The sequence below is a fragment of the Schistocerca cancellata genome, chromosome 4 (assembly GCF_023864275.1).
Source record: "Schistocerca cancellata isolate TAMUIC-IGC-003103 chromosome 4, iqSchCanc2.1, whole genome shotgun sequence".
NCBI lineage: Eukaryota > Metazoa > Arthropoda > Insecta > Orthoptera > Acrididae > Schistocerca > Schistocerca cancellata.
The window spans coordinates 7,815,751-7,836,615 of NC_064629.1; the positions used below are offsets into that span (position 1 = coordinate 7,815,751).

The 20,865-nt window shown below is 55.2% G+C and overlaps 22 non-coding genes across 22 annotated transcripts; all 22 read right to left on the minus strand.

Moving 5' to 3' along the window:
- Positions 1–507: 507 nt before the first annotated feature.
- Positions 508–626, minus strand: LOC126185260 (5S ribosomal RNA). The gene has a single exon (XR_007537022.1). It is a non-coding gene; the product is annotated as a 5S ribosomal RNA (ribosomal RNA).
- Positions 627–1,451: 825 nt separating this feature from the next.
- LOC126186439 (5S ribosomal RNA) lies at positions 1,452–1,570 on the minus strand. Its single transcript, XR_007537533.1, has one exon. It is a non-coding gene; the product is annotated as a 5S ribosomal RNA (ribosomal RNA).
- Positions 1,571–2,397: 827 nt separating this feature from the next.
- On the minus strand, positions 2,398–2,516 carry LOC126185261 (5S ribosomal RNA). The gene has a single exon (XR_007537023.1). It is a non-coding gene; the product is annotated as a 5S ribosomal RNA (ribosomal RNA).
- An 825-nt stretch (positions 2,517–3,341) lies between these two features.
- Positions 3,342–3,460, minus strand: LOC126185836 (5S ribosomal RNA). Its single transcript, XR_007537222.1, has one exon. It is a non-coding gene; the product is annotated as a 5S ribosomal RNA (ribosomal RNA).
- Positions 3,461–4,292: 832 nt separating this feature from the next.
- On the minus strand, positions 4,293–4,411 carry LOC126185262 (5S ribosomal RNA). The gene has a single exon (XR_007537024.1). It is a non-coding gene; the product is annotated as a 5S ribosomal RNA (ribosomal RNA).
- An 829-nt stretch (positions 4,412–5,240) lies between these two features.
- On the minus strand, positions 5,241–5,359 carry LOC126186440 (5S ribosomal RNA). The gene has a single exon (XR_007537534.1). It is a non-coding gene; the product is annotated as a 5S ribosomal RNA (ribosomal RNA).
- Positions 5,360–6,191: 832 nt separating this feature from the next.
- Positions 6,192–6,310, minus strand: LOC126185848 (5S ribosomal RNA). The gene has a single exon (XR_007537223.1). It is a non-coding gene; the product is annotated as a 5S ribosomal RNA (ribosomal RNA).
- An 827-nt stretch (positions 6,311–7,137) lies between these two features.
- On the minus strand, positions 7,138–7,256 carry LOC126185345 (5S ribosomal RNA). The gene has a single exon (XR_007537105.1). It is a non-coding gene; the product is annotated as a 5S ribosomal RNA (ribosomal RNA).
- Positions 7,257–8,082: 826 nt separating this feature from the next.
- On the minus strand, positions 8,083–8,201 carry LOC126186214 (5S ribosomal RNA). Its single transcript, XR_007537316.1, has one exon. It is a non-coding gene; the product is annotated as a 5S ribosomal RNA (ribosomal RNA).
- Positions 8,202–9,018: 817 nt separating this feature from the next.
- LOC126186251 (5S ribosomal RNA) lies at positions 9,019–9,137 on the minus strand. Its single transcript, XR_007537352.1, has one exon. It is a non-coding gene; the product is annotated as a 5S ribosomal RNA (ribosomal RNA).
- Positions 9,138–9,969: 832 nt separating this feature from the next.
- LOC126186326 (5S ribosomal RNA) lies at positions 9,970–10,088 on the minus strand. Its single transcript, XR_007537425.1, has one exon. It is a non-coding gene; the product is annotated as a 5S ribosomal RNA (ribosomal RNA).
- Positions 10,089–10,909: 821 nt separating this feature from the next.
- Positions 10,910–11,028, minus strand: LOC126185251 (5S ribosomal RNA). The gene has a single exon (XR_007537013.1). It is a non-coding gene; the product is annotated as a 5S ribosomal RNA (ribosomal RNA).
- An 817-nt stretch (positions 11,029–11,845) lies between these two features.
- On the minus strand, positions 11,846–11,964 carry LOC126185349 (5S ribosomal RNA). Its single transcript, XR_007537109.1, has one exon. It is a non-coding gene; the product is annotated as a 5S ribosomal RNA (ribosomal RNA).
- Positions 11,965–12,796: 832 nt separating this feature from the next.
- On the minus strand, positions 12,797–12,915 carry LOC126185860 (5S ribosomal RNA). Its single transcript, XR_007537224.1, has one exon. It is a non-coding gene; the product is annotated as a 5S ribosomal RNA (ribosomal RNA).
- An 827-nt stretch (positions 12,916–13,742) lies between these two features.
- Positions 13,743–13,861, minus strand: LOC126186252 (5S ribosomal RNA). Its single transcript, XR_007537353.1, has one exon. It is a non-coding gene; the product is annotated as a 5S ribosomal RNA (ribosomal RNA).
- Positions 13,862–14,698: 837 nt separating this feature from the next.
- Positions 14,699–14,817, minus strand: LOC126186158 (5S ribosomal RNA). Its single transcript, XR_007537259.1, has one exon. It is a non-coding gene; the product is annotated as a 5S ribosomal RNA (ribosomal RNA).
- Positions 14,818–15,648: 831 nt separating this feature from the next.
- On the minus strand, positions 15,649–15,767 carry LOC126185872 (5S ribosomal RNA). The gene has a single exon (XR_007537226.1). It is a non-coding gene; the product is annotated as a 5S ribosomal RNA (ribosomal RNA).
- An 832-nt stretch (positions 15,768–16,599) lies between these two features.
- On the minus strand, positions 16,600–16,718 carry LOC126185252 (5S ribosomal RNA). Its single transcript, XR_007537014.1, has one exon. It is a non-coding gene; the product is annotated as a 5S ribosomal RNA (ribosomal RNA).
- Positions 16,719–17,550: 832 nt separating this feature from the next.
- LOC126185884 (5S ribosomal RNA) lies at positions 17,551–17,669 on the minus strand. The gene has a single exon (XR_007537228.1). It is a non-coding gene; the product is annotated as a 5S ribosomal RNA (ribosomal RNA).
- Positions 17,670–18,496: 827 nt separating this feature from the next.
- On the minus strand, positions 18,497–18,615 carry LOC126185896 (5S ribosomal RNA). Its single transcript, XR_007537229.1, has one exon. It is a non-coding gene; the product is annotated as a 5S ribosomal RNA (ribosomal RNA).
- An 832-nt stretch (positions 18,616–19,447) lies between these two features.
- Positions 19,448–19,566, minus strand: LOC126185907 (5S ribosomal RNA). The gene has a single exon (XR_007537230.1). It is a non-coding gene; the product is annotated as a 5S ribosomal RNA (ribosomal RNA).
- Positions 19,567–20,412: 846 nt separating this feature from the next.
- On the minus strand, positions 20,413–20,531 carry LOC126186245 (5S ribosomal RNA). The gene has a single exon (XR_007537346.1). It is a non-coding gene; the product is annotated as a 5S ribosomal RNA (ribosomal RNA).
- Positions 20,532–20,865: the final 334 nt, after the last annotated feature.

The following is a 20,865-nucleotide window of genomic DNA, read 5'->3' on the forward strand; positions in this document are numbered from 1 at the left end:
GGGCGCCACTGGTAGCGATGTGGGCTTCCTCGCCTTTCCTCGCCTCGCCGCGCCTCACACCAGGTGTCTGCGTAGTTTGCAGTGCATTCGCACCATTCCTATCCCTGTCCCTGTCCCCGTCCCGACTTGTCCCGACTTTGCTCGGTTGCCGCTCGCTGCCGCTCGGGTCGTGGTCCATATGACACCGCAAGCACGACTAACGTCTGCGGGACGAGACGAGACGACTAAGGAATACATTCGTGGTTACAAATCAAATTTGGAACTCTACACTCCTACACAACAATAGGCGGTGACGTATTTCAGAAATCACCTGCCGATTCGTACTGTTTTGTCGTTTTCAAAGTCTTCTTGGCAAACTTGGTTACCACATTCTCCAGCAAACTGAGGTAATTACTGCATTTTCGTACCATTACAGTAGTTTAAAAGGCTTAAGGAAGCATCTTTGTCACAACAGAAAGGTAGTTTGAAAATTGGGCTGGCGACATAACAAAAAAACAAAAGGAAGGGAGCCAACAGCACCCGGGTTTCCCAGGCGGTCGCCCATCCAAGTACTAGCCGGGCCCGATGATGCTTAGCTTCGGTGATCGGACGAGAACCGGTGTATTCATCATGGTATGGCGGTTGGCCTTATCTAATGTAGGAGCACGCAGAATTCGCGTTCGGCTTTTCTCCCAACACACAAAATGTTAGTTTTCGGCCGCATTTGACGAAAGCGCTTCCTTCCGCAACCGCCAGTTCCTCGAGGACGGCGCGGGGAGGCGCGCCCGGCGTCCCAGCAGAGCGACGGCCGAATTGGCGGGCGCACCGCCGCGTGTGTGAGACGCACTGCTGCTCGTTGCACCCCCTGTCATTCGCTGGGCGCGTGCAGCCTTCGACACTAGCGGAGGACGCATCTTGTCCCTGGTGTTCAGTGGAGGGCCTGTGCGGGGTGTGGCAGTGTCGTGCTGGAGGGCGCCACTGGTAGCGATGTGGGCTTCCTCGCCTCGCCTCGCCTCGCCTCACACCAGGTGTCTGCGTAGTTTGCAGTGCATTCGCACCATTCCTATCCCTGTCCCTGTCCCCGTCTCGACTTGTCCCGACTTTGCTCGACTGCCGCTCGCTGCCGCTCGGGTCGTGGTCCATATGACAGCGCAAGCACGACAAACGTCTGCGGGACGAGACGAGACGACTAAGGAATACATTCGTGGTCACAAATCAAATTTGGAACTCTACACTCCTACACAACAACAGGCGGTGACGTATTTCAGAAATCACCTGCCGATTCGTACTGTTTTGTCGTTTTCAAAGTCTTCTTGGCAAACTTGGTTTGCACATTCTCCCTCAAACTGAGGTAATTACTGCATTTTCGTACCATTACAGTAGTTTAAAAAGCTTAAGGAAGCATCTTTGTCACAACAGAAAGGTAGTTTGAAAATTGGGCTGGCGACATAACAAAAAAACAAAAGGAAGGGAGCCAACAGCACCCGGGTTTTCCAGGCGGTCACCCATCCAAGTACTAGCCGGGCCCGATGATGCTTAACTTCGGTGATCGGACGAGAACCGGTGTATTCATCATGGTATGGCCGTTGGCGCTCATCTAATGTAGGAGCACGGCAGAATTCGCGTTCGGCTTTTCTCCCAACACACAAAATGTTAGTTTTCGGCCGCATTTGACGAAAGCGCTTCCTTCCGCAACCGCCAGTTCCTCGAGGACGGCGCGGGGAGGCGCGCCCGGCGTCCCAGCAGAGCGACGGCCGAATTGGCGGGCGCACCGCCGCGTGTGTGAGACGCACTGCTGCTCGTTGCACCCCCTGTCATTCGCTGGGCGCGTGCAGCCTTCGACACTAGCGGAGGACGCATCTTGTACCTGGTGTTCAGCGGAGGGCCTGTGCGGGGTGTGGCAGTGTCGTGCTGGAGGGCGCCACTGGTAGCGATGTGGGCTTCCTCGCCTCGCCTCGCCTCGCCTCACACCAGGTGTCTGCGTAGTTTGCAGTGCATTCGCACCATTCCTATCCCTGTCCCTGTCCCCGTCCCGACTTGTCCCGACTTTGCTCGACTGCCGCTCGCTGCCGCTCGGGTCGTGGTCCATATGACAGCGCAAGTACGACAAACGTCTGCGGGACGAGACGAGACGACTAAGGAATACATTCGTGGTTACAAATCAAATTTGGAACTCTACACTCCTACACAACAATAGGCGGTGACGTATTTCAGAAATCACCTGCCGATTCGTACTGTTTTGTCGTTTTCAAAGGCTCCTTGGCAAACTTGGTTAGCACATTCTCCAGCAAACTGAGGTAATTACTGCATTTTCGTACCATTACAGTAGTTTAAAAGGCTTAAGGAAGCATCTTTGTCACAACAGAAAGGTAGTTTGAAAATTGGGCTGGCGACATAACAAAAAAACAAAAGGAAGGGAGCCAACAGCACCCGGGTTTCCCAGGCGGTCGCCCATCCAAGTACTAGCCGGGCCCGATGATGCTTAGCTTCGGTGATCGGACGAGAACCGGTGTATTCATCATGGTATGGCGGTTGGCCTTATCTAATGTAGGAGCACGCAGAATTCGCGTTCGGCTTTTCTCCCAACACACAAAATGTTAGTTTTCGGCCGCATTTGACGAAAGCGCTTCCTTCCGCAACCGCCAGTTCCTCGAGGACGGCGCGGGGAGGCGCGCCCGGCGTCCCAGCAGAGCGACGGCCGAATTGGCGGGCGCACCGCCGCGTGTGTGAGACGCACTGCTGCTCGTTGCACCCCCTGTCATTCGCTGGGCGCGTGCAGCCTTCGACACTAGCGGAGGACGCATCTTGTCCCTGGTGTTCAGTGGAGGGCCTGTGCGGGGTGTGGCAGTGTCGTGCTGGAGGGCGCCACTGGTAGCGATGTGGGCTTCCTCGCCTCGCCTCGCCTCGCCTCACACCAGGTGTCTGCGTAGTTTGCAGTGCATTCGCACCATTCCTATCCCTGTCCCTGTCCCCGTCCCGACTTGTCCCGACTTTGCTCGACTGCCGCTCGCTGCCGCTCGGGTCGTGGTCCATATGACAGCGCAAGTACGACAAACGTCTGCGGGACGAGACGAGACGACTAAGGAATACATTCGTGGTTACAAATCAAATTTGGAACTCTACACTCCTACACAACAATAGGCGGTGACGTATTTCAGAAATCACCTGCCGATTCGTACTGTTTTGTCGTTTTCAAAGGCTCCTTGGCAAACTTGGTTAGCACATTCTCCCTCAAACTGAGTTAATTACTGCATTTTCGTACCATTACAGTAGTTTAAAAGGCTTAAGGAAGCATCTTTCTCACAACAGAAAGGTAGTTTGAAAATTGGGCTGGCGACATAACAACAAAACAAAAGGAAGGGAGCCAACAGCACCCGGGTTTCCCAGGCGGTCACCCATCCAAGTACTAGCCGGGCCCGATGATGCTTAACTTCGGTGATCGGACGAGAACCGGTGTATTCATCATGGTATGGCCGTTGGCGCTCATCTAATGTAGGAGCACGGCAGAATTCGCGTTCGGCTTTTCTCCCAACACACAAAATGTTAGTTTTCGGCCGCATTTGACGAAAGCGCTTCCTTCCGCAACCGCCAGTTCCTCGAGGACGGCGCGGGGAGGCGCGCCCGGCGTCCCAGCAGAGCGACGGCCGAATTGGCGGGCGCACCGCCGCGTGTGTGAGACGCACTGCTGCTCGTTGCACCCCCTGTCATTCGCTGGGCGCGTGCAGCCTTCGACACTAGCGGAGGACGCATCTTGTCCCTGGTGTTCAGCGGAGGGCCTGTGCGGGGTGTGGCAGTGTCGTGCTGGAGGGCGCCACTGGTAGCGATGTGGGCTTCCTCGCCTCGCCTCGCCTCGCCTCTCCTCACACCAGGTGTCTGCGTAGTTTGCAGTGCATTCTCACCATTCCTATCCCTGTCCCTGTCCCCGTCCCGACTTGTCCCGACTTTGCTCGACTGCCGCTCGCTGCCGCTCGGGTCGTGGTCCATATGACACCGCAAGCACGACTAACGTCTGCGGGACGAGACGAGACGACTAAGGAATACATTCGTGGTTACAAATCAAATTTGGAACTCTACACTCCTACACAACAATAGGCGGTGACGTATTTCAGAAATCACCTGCCGATTCGTACTGTTTTGTCGTTTTCAAAGTCTTCTTGGCAAACTTGGTTACCACATTCTCCCGCAAACTGAGGTAATTACTGCATTTTCGTACCATTACAGTAGTTTAAAAGGCTTAAGGAAGCATCTTTCTCACAACAGAAAGGTAGTTTGAAAATTGGGCTGGCGACATAACAAAAAAACAAAAGGAAGGGAGCCAACAGCACCCGGGTTTCCCAGGCGGTCGCCCATCCAAGTACTAGCCGGGCCCGATGATGCTTAGCTTCGGTGATCGGACGAGAACCGGTGTATTCATCATGGTATGGCGGTTGGCCTTATCTAATGTAGGAGCACGCAGAATTCGCGTTCGGCTTTTCTCCCAACACACAAAATGTTAGTTTTCGGCCGCATTTGACGAAAGCGCTTCCTTCCGCAACCGCCAGTTCCTCGAGGACGGCGCGGGGAGGCGCGGCCGGCGTCCCAGCAGAGCGACGGCCGAATTGGCGGGCGCACCGCCGCGTGTGTGAGACGCACTGCTGCTCGTTGCACCCCCTGTCATTCGCTGGGCGCGTGCAGCCTTCGACACTAGCGGAGGACGCATCTTGTCCCTGGTGTTCAGTGGAGGGCCTGTGCGGGGTGTGGCAGTGTCGTGCTGGAGGGCGCCACTGGTAGCGATGTGGGCTTCCTCGCCTCGCCTCGCCTCGCCTCGCCTCACACCAGGTGTCTGCGTAGTTTGCAGTGCATTCGCACCATTCCTATCCCTGTCCCTGTCCCCGTCTCGACTTGTCCCGACTTTGCTCGACTGCCGCTCGCTGCCGCTCGGGTCGTGGTCCATATGACAGCGCAAGCACGACAAACGTCTGCGGGACGAGACGAGACGACTAAGGAATACATTCGTGGTCACAAATCAAATTTGAACTCTACACTCCTACACAACAAAAGGCGGTGACGTATTTCAGAAATCACCTGCCGATTCGTACCGTTTTGTCGTTTTCAAAGTCTTCTTGGCAAACTTGGTTTGCACATTCTCCCTCAAACTGAGGTAATTACTGCATTTTCGTACCATTACAGTAGTTTAAAAAGCTTAAGGAAGCATCTTTGTCACAACAGAAAGGTAGTTTGAAAATTGGGCTGGCGACATAACAAAAAAACAAAAGGAAGGGAGCCAACAGCACCCGGGTTTTCCAGGCGGTCACCCATCCAAGTACTAGCCGGGCCCGATGATGCTTAACTTCGGTGATCGGACGAGAACCGGTGTATTCATCATGGTATGGCCGTTGGCGCTCATCTAATGTAGGAGCACGGCAGAATTCGCGTTCGGCTTTTCTCCCAACACACAAAATGTTAGTTTTCGGCCGCATTTGACGAAAGCGCTTCCTTCCACAACCGCCAGTTCCTCGAGGACGGCGCGGGGAGGCGCGCCCGGCGTCCCAGCAGAGCGACGGCCGAATTGGCGGGCGCACCGCCGCGTGTGTGAGACGCACTGCTGCTCGTTGCACCCCCTGTCATTCGCTGGGCGCGTGCAGCCTTCGACACTAGCGGAGGACGCATCTTGTCCCTGGTGTTCAGCGGAGGGCCTGTGCGGGGTGTGGCAGTGTCGTGCTGGAGGGCGCCACTGGTAGCGATGTGGGCTTCCTCGCCTCGCCTCGCCTCGCCTCGCCTCACACCAGGTGTCTGCGTAGTTTGCAGTGCATTCGCACCATTCCTATCCCTGTCCCTGTCCCCGTCCCGACTTGTCCCGACTTTGCTCGACTGCCGCTCGCTGCCGCTCGGGTCGTGGTCCATATGACAGCGCAAGTACGACAAACGTCTGCGGGACGAGACGAGACGACTAAGGAATACATTCGTGGTTACAAATCAAATTTGGAACTCTACACTCCTACACAACAATAGGCGGTGACGTATTTCAGAAATCACCTGCCGATTCGTACTGTTTTGTCGTTTTCAAAGTCTTCTTGGCAAACTTGGTTAGCACGTTCTCCCTCAAACTGAGTTAATTACTGCATTTTCGTACCATTACAGTAGTTTAAAAGGATTAAGGAAGCATCTTTGTCACAACAGAAAAGTAGTTTGAAAATTGGGCTGGCGACATAACAAAAAAACAAAAGGAAGGGAGCCAACAGCACCCGGGTTTCCCAGGCGGTCACCCATCCAAGTACTAGCCGGGCCCGATGATGCTTAACTTCGGTGATCGGACGAGAACCGGTGTATTCATCATGGTATGGCCGTTGGCGCTCATCTAATGTAGGAGCACGGCAGAATTCGCGTTCGGCTTTTCTCCCAACACACAAAATGTTAGTTTTCGGCCGCATTTGACGAAAGCGCTTCCTTCCGCAACCGCCAGTTCCTCGAGGACGGCGCGGGGAGGCGCGCCCGGCGTCCCAGCAGAGCGACGGCCGAATTGGCGGGCGCACCGCCGCGTGTGTGAGACGCACTGCTGCTCGTTGCACCCCCTGTCATTCGCTGGGCGCGTGCAGCCTTCGACACTAGCGGAGGACGCATCTTGTCCCTGGTGTTCAGCGGAGGGCCTGTGCGGGGTGTGGCAGTGTCGTGCTGGAGGGCGCCACTGGTAGCGATGTGGGCTTCCTCGCCTCGCCTCGCCTCGCCTCACACCAGGTGTCTGCGTAGTTTGCAGTGCATTCGCACCATTCCTATCCCTGTCCCTGTCCCCGTCCCGACTTGTCCCGACTTTGCTCGACTGCCGCTCGCTGCCGCTCGGGTCGTGGTCCATATGACAACGCAAGCACGACAAACGTCTGCGGGACGAGACGAGACGACTAAGGAATACATTCGTGGTTACAAATCAAATTTGGAACTCTACACTCCTACACAACAATAGGCGGTGACGTATTTCAGAAATCACCTGCCGATTCGTACTGTTTTGTCGTTTTCAAAGTCTTCTTGGCAAACTTGGTTACCACATTCTCCCGCAAACTGAGGTAATTACTGCATTTTCGTACCATTACAGTAGTTTAAAAGGCTTAAGGAAGCATCTTTGTCACAACAGAAAGGTAGTTTGAAAATTGGGCTGGCGACATAACAAAAAAACAAAAGGAAGGGACCCAACAGCACCCGGGTTTCCCAGGCGGTCACCCATCCAAGTACTAGCCGGGCCCGATGATGCTTAACCTCGGTGATCGGACGAGAACCGGTGTATTCTTCATGGTATGGCCGTTGGCGCTCATCTAATGTAGGAGCACGGCAGAATTCGCGTTCGGCTTTTCTCCCAACACACAAAATGTTAGTTTTCGGCCGCATTTGACGAAAGCGCTTCCTTCCGCAACCGCCAGTTCCTCGAGGACGGCGCGGGGAGGTGCGCCCGTCGGCCCATCCGAGCGACGGCCGAATTGGCGGGCGCACCGCCGCGTGTGTGAGACGCACTGCTGCTCGTTGCACCCCATGTCATTCGCTGGGCGCGTGCAGCCTTCGACACTAGCGGAGGACGCATCTTGTCCCTGGTGTTCAGCGGAGGGCCTGTGCGGGGTGCGGCAGTGTCGTGCTGGAGGGCGCCACTGGTAGCGATGTGGGCTTCCTCGCCTCGCCTCGCCTCGCCTCACACCAGGTGTCTGCGTAGTTTGCAGTGCATTCGCACCATTCCTATCCCTGTCCCTGTTCCCGTCCCGACTTGTCCCGACTTTGCTCGATTGCCGCTCGCTGCCGCTCGGGTCGTGGTCCATATGACAGCGCAAGCACGACAAACGTCTGCGGGACGAGACGAGACGACTAAGGAATACATTCGTGGTTACAAATCAAATTTGGAACTCTACACTCCTACACAACAATAGGCGGTGACGTATTTCAGAAATCACCTGCCGATTCGTACTGTTTTGTCGTTTTCAAAGTCTCCTTGGCAAACTTGCTTAGCACATTCTCCCTCAAACTGAGTTAATTACTGCATTTTCGTACCATTACAGTAGTTTAAAAGGCTTAAGGAAGCATTTTTGTCACAACAGAAAGGTAGTATGAAAATTGGGCTGGCGACATAACAAAAAAACAAAAGGAAGGGGCCAACAGCACCCGGGTTTCCCAGGCGGTCACCCATCCAAGTACTAGCCGGGCCCGATGATGCTTAACTTCGGTGATCGGACGAGAACCGGTGTATTCATCATGGTATGGCCGTTGGCGCTCATCTAATGTAGGAGCACGGCAGAATTCGCGTTCGGTTTTTCTCCCAACACACAAAATGTTAGTTTTCGGCCGCATTTGACGAAAGCGCTTCCTTCCGCAACCGCCAGTTCCTCGAGGACGGCGCGGGGAGGCGCGCCCGGCGTCCCAGCAGAGCGACGGCCGAATTGGCGGGCGCACCGCCGCGTGTGTGAGACGCACTGCTGCTCGTTGCACCCCCTGTCATTCGCTGGGCGCGTGCAGCCTTCGACACTAGCGGAGGACGCATCTTGTCCCTGGTGTTCAGCGGAGGGCCTGTGCGGGGTGTGGCAGTGTCGTGCTGGAGGGCGCCACTGGTAGCGATGTGGGCTTCCTCGCCTCGCCTCACACCAGGTGTCTGCGTAGTTTGCAGTGCATTCGCACCATTCCTATCCCTGTCCCTGTCCCCGTCCCGACTTGTCCCGACTTTGCTCGACTGCCGCTCGCTGCCGCTCGGGTCGTGGTCCATATGTCAGCGCAAGCACGACAAACGTCTGCGGGACGAGACGAGACGACTAAGGAATACATTCGTGGTTACAAATCAAATTTGGAACTCTACACTCCTACACAACAATAGGCGGTGACGTATTTCAGAAATCACCTGCCGATTCGTATTGTTTTGTCGTTTTCAAAGTCTTCTTGGCAAACTTGGTTAGCACATTCTCCCTCAAACTGAGTTAATTACTGCATTTTCGTACCATTACAGTAGTTTAAAAGGCTTAAGGATGCATCTTTGTTACAACAGGAAGGTAGTTTGAAAATTGGGCTGGCGACAGAACAAAAAAACAAAAGGAAGGGAGCCAACAGCACCCGGGTTTCCCAGGCGGTCACCCATCCAAGTACTAGCCGGGCCCCATGATGCTTAACTTCGGTGATCGGACGAGAACCGGTGTATTCATCATGGTATGGCCGTTGGCGCTCATCTAATGTAGGAGCACGGCAGAATTCGCGTTCGGCTTTTCTCCCAACACACAAAATGTTAGTTTTCGGCCGCATTTGACGAAAGCGCTTCCTTCCGCAACCGCCAGTTCCTCGAGGACGGCGCGGGGAGGCGCGCCCGGCGTCCCAGCAGAGCGACGGCCGAATTGGCGGGCGCACCGCCGCGTGTGTGAGACGCACTGCTGCTCGTTGCACCCCCTGTCATTCGCTGGGCGCGTGCAGCCTTCGACACTAGCGGAGGACGCATCTTGTCCCTGGTGTCCAGCGGAGGGCCTGTGCAGGGTGTGGCAGTGTCGTACTGGAGGGCGCCACTGGTAGCGATGTGGGCTTCCTCGCCTCGCCTCGCCTCGCCTCTCCTCACACCAGGTGTCTGCGTAGTTTGCAGTGCATTCGCACCATTCCTATCCCTGTCCCTGTCCCCGTCCCGACTTGTCCCGTCTTTGCTCGACTGCCGCTCGCTGCCGCTCGGGTTGTGGTCCATATGACAGCGCAAGCACGACAAACGTCTGCGGGACGAGACGAGACGACTAAGGAATACATTCGTGGTTACAAATCAAATTTGGAACTCTACACTCCTACACAACAATAGGCGGTGACGTATTTCAGAAATCACCTGCCGATTCGTACTGTTTTGTCGTTTTCAAAGTCTTCTTGGCAAACTTGGTTAGCACATTCTCCCTCAAACTGAGTTAATTACTGCATTTTCGTACCATTACAGTAGTTTAAAAGGCTTAAGGAAGCATCTTTGTCACAACAGAAAGGTAGTTTGAAAATTGGGCTGGCGACATAACAAAAAAACAAAAGGAAGGGAGCCAACAGCACCCGGGTTTCCCAGGCGGTCACCCATCCAAGTACTAGACGGGCCCGATGATGCTTAACTTCGGTGATCGGACGAGAACCGGTGTATTCATCATGGTATGGCCGTTGGCGCTCATCTAATGTAGGAGCACGCAGAATTCGCGTTCGGCTTTTCTCCCAACACACAAAATGTTAGTTTTCGGCCGCATTTGACGAAAGCGCTTCCTTCCGCAACCGCCAGTTCCTCGAGGACCGCGCGGGGAGGCGCGCCCGGCGTCCCAGCAGAGCGACGGCCGAATTGGCGGGCGCACCGCCGCGTGTGTGAGACGCACTGCTGCTCGTTGCACCCCCTGTCATTCGCTGGGCGCGTGCAGCCTTCGACACTAGCGGAGGACGCATCTTGTCCCTGGTGTTCAGCGGAGGGCCTGTGCGGGGTGTGGCAGTGTCGTGCTGGAGGGCGCCACTAATAGCGATGTGGGCTTCCTCGTCTCGCCTCGCCTCACACCAGGTGTCTGCGTAGTTTGCAGTGCATTCGCACCATTCCTATCCCTGTCCCTGTCCCCGTCCCGACTTGTCCCGACTTTGCTCGACTGCCGCTCGCTGCCGCTCGGGTCGTGGTCCATATGACAGCGCAAGCACGACAAACGTCTGCGGGACGAGACGAGACGACTAAGGAATACATTCGTGGTTACAAATCAAATTTGGAACTCTACACTCCTACACAACAATAGGCGGTGACGTATTTCAGAAATCACCTGCCGATTCGTACTGTTTTGTCGTTTTCAAAGTCTCCTTGGCAAACTTGGTTAGCACATTCTCCCTCAAACTGAGTTAATTACTGCATTTTCGTACCATTACTGTAGTTTAAAAGGCTTAAGGAAGCATTTTAGTCACAACAGAAAGGTAGTTTGAAAATTTGGCTGGTGACATAACAAAAAAACAAAAGGAAGGGAGCCAACAGCACCCGGGTTTCCCAGGCGGTCACCCATCCAAGTACTAGCCGCGTCCGATGATGCTTAACTTCGGTGATCGGACGAGAACCGGTGTATTCATCATGGTATGGCCGTTGGCGCTCATCTAATGTAGGAGCACGGCAGAATTCGCGTTCGGCTTTTCTCCCAACACACAAAATGTTGGTTTTCGGCCGCATTTGACGAAAGCGCTTCCTTCCGCAACCGCCAGTTCCTCGAGGACGGCGCGGGGAGGCGCGCCCGGCGTCCCAGCAGAGCGACGGCCGAATTGGCGGGCGCACCGCCGCGTGTGTGAGACGCACTGCTGCTCGTTGCACCCCCTGTCATTCGCTGGGCGCGTGCAGCCTTCGACACTAGCGGAGGACGCATCTTGTCCCTGGTGTTCAGCGGAGGGCCTGTGCGGGGTGTGGTAGTGTCGTGCTGGAGGGCGCCACTGGTAGCGATGTAGGCTATCTCGCCTCGACTCACACCAGGTGTCGGCGTAGTTTGCAGTGCATTCGCACCATTCCTATCCCTGTCCCTGTCCCCGTCCCGACTTGTCCCGACTTTGCCCGACTGCCGCTCGCTGCCGCTCGGGTCGTGGTCCATATGACAGCGCAAGCACGACAAACGTCTGCGGGACGAGACGAGACGACTAAGGAATACATTCGTGGTTACAAATCAAATTTGGAACTCTACACTCCTACACAACAATAGGCGGTGACGTATTTCAGAAATCACCTGCCGATTCGTACTGTTTTGTCGTTTTCAAAGTCTTCTTGGCAAACTTGGTTAGCACATTCTCCCTCAAACTGAGTTAATTACTGCATTTTCGTACCATTACAGTAGTTTAAAAGGCTTAAGGAAGCATCTTTGTCACAACAGAAAGGTAGTTTGAAAATTGGGCTGGCGACATAACAAAAAAACAAAAGGAAGGGAGCCAACAGCACCCGGGTTTCCCAGGCGGTCACCCATCCAAGTACTAGCCGGGCCCGATGATGCTTAACTTCGGTGATCGGACGAGAAACGGTGTATTCATCATGGTATGGCGGTTGGCGCTCATCTAATGTAGGAGCACGGCAGAATTCGCGTTCGGCTTTTCTCCCAACACACAAAATGTTAGTTTTCGGCCGCATTTGACGAAAGCGCTTCCTTCCGCAACCGCCAGTTCCTCGAGGACGGCGCGGGGAGGCGCGCCCGGCGTCCCAGAAGAGCGACGGCCGAATTGGCGGGCGCACCGCCGCGTGTGTGAGACGCACTGCCGCTCGTTGCACCCCCTGTCATTCGCTGGGCGCGTGCAGCCTTCGACACTAGCGGAGGACGCATCTTGTCCCTGGTGTTCAGCGGAGGGCCTGTGCGGGGTGCGGCAGTGTCGTGCTGGAGGGCGCCACTGGTAGCGATGTGGGCTTCCTCGCCTCGCCTCGCCTCGCCTCGCCTCACACCAGGTGTCTGCGTAGTTTGCAGTGCATTCGCACCATTCCTATCCCTGTCCCTGTCCCCGTCCCGACTTGTCCCGACTTTGCTCGACTGCCGCTCGCTGCCGCTCGGGTCGTGGTCCATATGTCAGCGCAAGCACGACAAACGTCTGCGGGACGAGACGAGACGACTAAGGAATACATTCGTGGTTACAAATCAAATTTGGAACTCTACACTCCTACACATCAATAGGCGGTGACGTATTTCTGAAATCACCTGCCGATTCGTACTGTTTTGTCGTTTTCAAAGTCTTCTTGGCAAACTTGGTTAGCACATTCTCCCTCAAACTGAGTTAATTACTGCATTTTCGTACCATTACAGTAGTTTAAAAGGCTTAAGGAAGCATCTTTGTTACAACAGGAAGGTAGTTTGAAAATTGGGCTGGCGACATAACAAAAAAACAAAAGGAAGGGAGCCAACAGCACCCGGGTTTCCCAGGCGGTCACCCATCCAAGTACTAGCCGGGCCCGATGATGCTTAACTTCGGTGATCGGACGAGAACCGGTGTATTCATCATGGTATGGCCGTTGGCGCTCATCTAATGTAGGAGCACGGCAGAATTCGCGTTCGGCTTTTCTCCCAACACACAAAATGTTAGTTTTCGGCCGCATTTGACGAAAGCGCTTCCTTCCGAAACCGCCAGTTCCTCGAGGACGGCGCGGGGAGGCGCGCCCGGCGTCCCAGCAGAGCGACGGCCGAATTGGCGGGCGCACCGCCGCGTGTGTGAGACGCACTGCTGCTCGTTGCACCCCCTGTCATTCGCTGGGCGCGTGCAGCCTTCGACACAAGCGGAGGACGCATCTTGTCCCTGGTGTTCAGCGGAGGGCCTGTGCGGGGTGTGGCAGTGTCGTGCTGGAGGGCGCCACTGGTAGCGATGTGGGCTTCCTCGCCTCGCCTCGCCTCGCCTCACACCAGGTGTCTGCGTAGTTTGCAGTGCATTCGCACCATTCCTATCCCTGTCCCTGTCCCCGTCCCGACTTGTCCCGACTTTGCTCGACTGCCGCTCGCTGCCGCTCGGGTCGTGGTCCATATGTCAGCGCAAGCACGACAAACGTCTGCGGGACGAGACGAGACGACTAAGGAATACATTCGTGGTTACAAATCAAATTTGGAACTCTACACTCCTACACAACAATAGGCGGTGACGTATTTCAGAAATCACCTGCCGATTCGTACTGTTTTGTCGTTTTCAAAGTCTTCTTGGCAAACTTGGTTAGCACATTCTCCCTCAAACTGAGTTAATTACTGCATTTTCGTACCATTACAGTAGTTTAAAAGGCTTAAGGATGCATCTTTGTTACAACAGGAAGGTAGTTTGAAATTTGGGCTGGCGACATAACAAAAAAACAAAAGGAAGGGAGCCAACAGCACCCGGGTTTCCCAGGCGGTCACCCATCCAAGTACTAGCCGGGCCCCATGATGCTTAACTTCGGTGATCGGACGAGAACCGGTGTATTCATCATGGTATGGCCGTTGGCGCTCATCTAATGTAGGAGCACGGCAGAATTCGCGTTCGGCTTTTCTCCCAACACACAAAATGTTAGTTTTCGGCCGCATTTGACGAAAGCGCTTCCTTCCGCAACCGCCAGTTCCTCGAGGACGGCGCGGGGAGGCGCGCCCGGCGTCCCAGCAGAGCGACGGCCGAATTGGCGGGCGCACCGCCGCGTGTGTGAGACGCACTGCTGCTCGTTGCACCCCCTGTCATTCGCTGGGCGCGTGCAGCCTTCGACACTAGCGGAGGACGCATCTTGTCCCTGGTGTCCAGCGGAGGGCCTGTGCAGGGTGTGGCAGTGTCGTACTGGAGGGCGCCACTTGTAGCGATGTGGGCTTCCCCGCCTCGCCTCGCCTCGCCTCGCCTCGCCTCACACCAGGTGTCTCCGTAGTTTCCAGTGCATTCGCACCATTCCTATCCCTGTCCCTGTCCCCGTCCCGACTTGTCCCGACTTTGCTCGACTGCCGCTCGCTGCCGCTCGGGTCGTGGTCCATATGACAGCGCAAGCACGACAAACGTCTGCGGGACGAGACGAGACGACTAAGGAATACATTCGTGGTTACAAATCAAATTTGGAACTCTACACTCCTACACAACAATAGGCGGTGACGTATTTCAGAAATCACCTGCCGATTCGTACTGTTTTGTCGTTTTCAAAGTCTCCTTGGCAAACTTGGTTAGCACATTCTCCCCCAAACTGAGTTAATTACTGCATTTTCGTACCATTACAGTAGTTTAAAAGGCTTAAGGAAGCATTTTTGTCACAACAGAAAGGTAGTTTGAAAATTGGGCTGGCGACATAACAAAAAAACAAAAGGAAGGGAGCCAACAGCACCCGGTTTTCCCAGGCGGTCACCCATCCAAGTACTAGCCGGGCCCGATGATGCTTAACTTCGGTGATCGGACGAGAACCGGTGTATTCATCATGGTATGGCCGTTGGCGCTCATCTAATGTAGGAGCACGGCAGAATTCGCGTTCGGCTTTTCTCCCAACACACAAAATGTTAGTTTTCGGCCGCATTTGACGAAAGCGCTTCCTTCCGCAACCGCCAGTTCCTCGAGGACGGCGCGGGGAGGAGCGGCCGGCGTCCCACAGAGCGACGGCCGAATTGGCGGGCGCACCGCCGCGTGTGTGAGACGCACTGCTGCTCGTTGCACCCCCTGTCATTCGCTGGGCGCGTGCAGCCTTCGACACTAGCGGAGGACGCATCTTGTCCCTGGTGTTCAGCGGAGGGCCTGTGCAGGGTGTGGCAGTGTCGTGCTGGAGGGCGCCACTGGTAGCGATGTGGGCTTCCTCGCCTCGCCTCGCCTCGCCTCTGCTCACACCAGGTGTCTGCGTAGTTTGCAGTGCATTCGCACCATTCCTATCCCTGTCCCTGTCCCCGTCCCGACTTGTCCCGTCTTTGCTCGACTGCCGCTCGCTGCCGCTCGGGTCGTGGTCCATATGACAGCGCAAGCACGACAAACGTCTGCGGGACGAGACGAGACGACTAAGGAATACATTCGTGGTTACAAATCAAATTTGGAACTCTACACTCCTACACAACAATAGGCGGTGACGTATTTCAGAAATCACCTGCCGATTCGTACTGTTTTGTCGTTTTCAAAGTCTTCTTGGCAAACTTGGTTAGCACATTCTCCCTCAAACTGAGTTAATTACTGCATTTTCGTACCATTACAGTAGTTTAAAAGGCTTAAGGAAGCATCTTTGTCACAACAGAAAGGTAGTTTGAAAATTGGGCTGGCGACATAACAAAAAAACAAAAGGAAGGGAGCCAACAGCACCCGGGTTTCCCAGGCGGTCACCCATCCAAGTACTAGCCGGGCCCGATGATGCTTAACTTCGGTGATCGGACGAGAACCGGTGTATTCATCATGGTATGGCCGTTGGCGCTCATCTAATGTAGGAGCACGGCAGAATTCGCGTTCGGCTTTTCTCCCAACACACAAAATGTTAGTTTTCGGCCGCATTTGACGAAAGCGCTTCCTTCCGCAACCGCCAGTTCCTCGAGGACGGCGCGGGGAGGCGCGGCCGGCGTCCCAGCAGAGCGACGGCCGAATTGGCGGGCGCACCGCCGCGTGTGTGAGACGCACTGCTGCTCGTTGCACCCCCTGTCATTCGCTGGGCGCGTGCAGCCTTCGACACTAGCGGAGGACGCATCTTGTCCCTGGTGTTCAGCGGAGGGCCTGTGCGGGGTGTGGCAGTGTCGTGCTGGAGGGCGCCACTGGTAGCGATGTGGGCTTCCTCGCCTCGCCTCGCCTCGCCTCGCCTCACACCAGGTGTCTGCGTATTTTGCAGTGCATTCGCACCATTCCTATCCCTGTCCCTGTCCCCGTCCCGACTTGTCCCGACTTTGCTCGACTGCCGCTCGCTGCCGCTCGGGTCGTGGTCCATATGACAGCGCAAGCACGACAAACGTCTGCGGGACGAGACGAGACGACTAAGGAATACATTCGTGGTTACAAATCAAATTTGGAACTCTACACTCCTACACAACAATAGGCGGTGACGTATTTCAGAAATCACCTGCCGATTCGTACTGTTTTGTCGTTTTCAAAGTCTCCTTGGCAAACTTGGTTAGCACATTCTCCCTCAAACTGAGTTAATTACTGCATTTTCGTACCATTACTGTAGTTTAAAAGGCTTAAGGAAGCATTTTAGTCACAACAGAAAGGTAGTTTGAAAATTTGGCTGGTGACATAACAAAAAAACAAAAGGAAGGGAGCCAACAGCACCCGGGTTTCCCAGGCGGTCACCCATCCAAGTACTAGCCGCGTCCGATGATGCTTAACTTCGGTGATCGGACGAGAACCGGTGTATTCATCATGGTATGGCCGTTGGCGCTCATCTAATGTAGGAGCACGGCAGAATTCGCGTTCGGCTTTTCTCCCAACACACAAAATGTTAGTTTTCGGCCGCATTTGACGAAAGCGCTTCCTTCCGCAACCGCCAGTTCCTCGAGGACGGCGCGGGGAGGCGCGCCCGGCGTCCCAGCAGAGCGACGGCCGAATTGGCGGGCGCACCGCCGCGTGTGTGAGACGCACTGCTGCTCGTTGCACCCCCTGTCATTCGCTGGGCGCGTGCAGCCTTCGACACTAGCGGAGGACGCATCTTGTCCCTGGTGTTCAGCGGAGGGCCTGTGCGGGGTGCGGCAGTGTCGTGCTGGAGGGCGCCACTGGTAGCGATGTGGGCTTCCTCGCCTCGCCTCGCCTCGCCTCGCCTCACACCAGGTGTCTGCGTAGTTTGCAGTGCATTCGCACCATTCCTATCCCTGTCCCTGTCCCCGTCCCGACTTGTCCCGACTTTGCTCGACTGCCGCTCGCTGCCGCTCGGGTCGTGGTCCATATGTCAGCGCAAGCACGACAAACGTCTGCGGGACGAGACGAGACGACTAAGGAATACATTCGTGGTTACAAATCAAATTTGGAACTCTACACTCCTACACATCAATAGGCGGTGACGTATTTCTGAAATCACCTGCCGATTCGTACTGTTTTGTCGTTTTCAAAGTCTTCTTGGCAAACTTGGTTAGCACATTCTCCCTCAAACTGAGTTAATTACTGCATTTTCGTACCATTACAGTAGTTTAAAAGGCTTAAGGAAGCATCTTTGTTACAACAGGAAGGTAGTTTGAAAATTGGGCTGGCGACATAACAAAAAAACAAAAGGAAGGGAGCCAACAGCACCCGGGTTTCCCAGGCGGTCACCCATCCAAGTACTAGCCGGGCCCGATGATGCTTAACTTCGGTGATCGGACGAGAACCGGTGTATTCATCATGGTATGGCCGTTGGCGCTCATCTAATGTAGGAGCACGGCAGAATTCGCGTTCGGCTTTTCTCCCAACACACAAAATGTTAGTTTTCGGCCGCATTTGACGAAAGCGCTTCCTTCCGCAACCGCCAGTTCCTCGAGGACGGCGCGGGGAGGCGCGCCCGGCGTCCCAGCAGAGCGACGGCCGAATTGGCGGGCGCACCGCCGCGTGTGTGAGACGCACTGCTGCTCGTTGCACCCCCTGTCATTCGCTGGGCGCGTGCAGCCTTCGACACTAGCGGAGGACGCATCTTGTCCCTGGTGTTCAGCGGAGGGCCTGTGCGGGGTGTGGCAGTGTCGTGCTGGAGGGCGCCACTGGTAGCGATGTGGGCTTCCTCGCCTCGCCTCGCCTCGCCTCACACCAGGTGTCTGCGTAGTTTGCAGTGCATTCGCACCATTCCTATCCCTGTCCCTGTCCCCGTCCCGACTTGTCCCGACTTTGCTCGACTGCCGCTCGCTGCCGCTCGGGTCGTGGTCCATATGACAGCGCAAGCACGACAAACGTCTGCGGGACGAGACGAGACGACTAAGGAATACATTCGTGGTTACAAATCAAATTTGGAACTCTACACTCCTACACAACAATAGGCGGTGACGTATTTCAGAAATCACCTGCCGATTCGTACTGTTTTGTCGTTTTCAAAGTCTCCTTGGCAAACTTGGTTAGCACATTCTCCCTCAAACTGAGTTAATTACTGCATTTTCGTACCATTACAGTAGTTTAAAAGGCTTACGGAAGCATTTTTGTCACAACAGAAAGGTAGTTTGAAAATTTGGCTGGTGACATAACAAAAAAACAAAAGGAAGGGAGCCAACAGCACCCGGGTTTCCCAGGCGGTCACCCATCCAAGTACTAGCCGGGCCCGATGATGCTTAACTTCGGTGATCGGACGAGAACCGGTGTATTCATCATGGTATGGCCGTTGGCGCTCATCTAATGTAGGAGCACGGCAGAATTCGCGTTCGGCTTTTCTCCCAACACACAAAATGTTAGTTTTCGGCCGCATTTGACGAAAGCGCTTCCTTCCGCAACCGCCAGTTCCTCGAGGACGGCGCGGGGAGGCGCGCCCGGCGTCCCAGCAGAGCGACGGCCGAATTGGCAGGCGCACCGCCGCGTGTGTGAGACGCACTGCTGCTCGTTGCACCCCCTGTCATTCGCTGGGCGCGTGCAGCCTTCGACACTAGCGGAGGACGCATCTTGTCCCTGGTGTTCAGCGGAGGGCCTGTGCGGGGTGTGGCAGTGTCGTGCTGGAGGGCGCCACTGGTAGCGATGTGGGTTTCCTCGCCTCGCCTCGCCTCGCCTCGCCTCACACCAGGTGTCTGCGTAGTTTGCAGTGCATTCGCACCATACCTATCCCTGTCCCTGTCCCCGTCCCGACTTGTCCCGACTTTGCTCGACTGCCGCTCGCTGCCGCTCGGGTCGTGGTCCATATGACAGCGCAAGCACGACAAACGTCTGCGGGACGATACGAGACGACTATGGAATACATTCGTGGTTACAAATCAAATTTGGAACTCTACACTCCTACACAACAATAGGCGGTGACGTATTTCAGAAATCACCTGCCGATTCGTACTGTTTTGTCGTTTTCAAAGTCTTCTTGGCAAACTTGGTTAGCACATTCTCCCTCAAACTGAGTTAATTACTGCATTTTCGTACCATTACAGTAGTTTAAAAGGCTTAAGGAAACATCTTATTCACAACAGAAAGGTAGTTTGAAAATTGGGCTGGCGACATAACAAAAAAACAAAAGGAAGAGAGCCAACAGCACCCGGGTTTCCCAGGCGGTCACCCATCCAAGTACTAGCCGGGCCCGATGATGCTTAACTTCGGTGATCGGACGAGAACCGGTGTATTCATCATGGTATGGCCGTTGGCGCTCATCTAACGTAGGAGCACGGCAGAATTCGCGTTCGGCTCTTCTCCCAACACACAAAATGTTAGTTTTCGGCCGCATTTGACGAAAGCGCTTCCTTCCGCAACCGCCAGTTCCTCGAGGACGGCGCGGGGAGGCGCGCCCGGCGTCCCAGCAGAGTGACGGCCGAATTGGCGGGCGCACCGCCGCGTGTGTGAGACGCACTGCTGCTCGTTGCCCCCCCTGTCATTCGCTGGGCGCGTGCAGCCTTCGACACTAGCGGAGGACGCATCTTGTCCCTGGTGTTCAGCGGAGGGCCTGTGCGGGGTGCGGCAGTGTCGTGCTGGAGGGCCCACTGGTAGCGATGTGGGCTTCCTCGCCTCGCCTCGCCTCGCCTCGCCTCACACCAGGTGTCTGCGTAGTTTGCAGTGCATTCGCACCATTCCTATCCCTGTCCCTGTCCCCGTTCCGACTTGTCCCGACTTTGCTCGACTGCCGCTCGCTGCCGCTCGGGTCGTGGTCCATATGACAGCGCAAGCACGACAAACGTCTGCGGGACGAGACGAGACGAGACGAGACGAGACGACTAAGGAATAAATTCGTGGTTACAAATCAAATTTGGAACTCTACACTCCTACACAACAATAGGCGGTGACGTATTTCAGAAATCACCTGCCGATTCGTACTGTTTTGTCGTTTTCAAAGTCTTCTTGGCAAACTTGGTTAGCACATTCTCCCTCAAACTGAGTTGATTACTGCATTTTCGTACCATTACAGTAGTTTAAAAGGCTTAAGGAAGCATCTTTGTCACAACAGAAAGGTAGTTTGAAAATTGGGCTGGCGACATAACAAAAAAACAAAAGGAAGGGAGCCAACAGCACCCGGGTTTCCCAGGCGGTCACCCATCCAAGTACTAGCCGGGCCCGATGATGCTTAACTTCGGTGATCGGACGAGAACCGGTGTATTCATCACGGTATGGCCGTTGGCGCTCATCTAATGTAGGAGCACGGCAGAATTCGCGTTCGGCGTTTCTCCCAACACACAAAATGTTAGTTTTCGGCCGCATTTGACGAAAGCGCTTCCTTCCGCAACCGCCAGTTCCCCGAAGAAGGCGCGGGGAGACGCGCCCGGGGTCCCAGCAGAGCGACGGCCGAATTGGCGGGCGCACCGCCGCGTGTGTGAGACGCACTGCTGCTCGTTGCACCCCCTGTCATTCGCTGGGCGCGTGCAGCCTTCGACACTAGCGGAGGACGCATCTTGTCCCTGGTGTTCAGCGGAGGGCCTGTGCGGGGTGTGGCAGTGTCGTGCTGGAGGGCGCCAC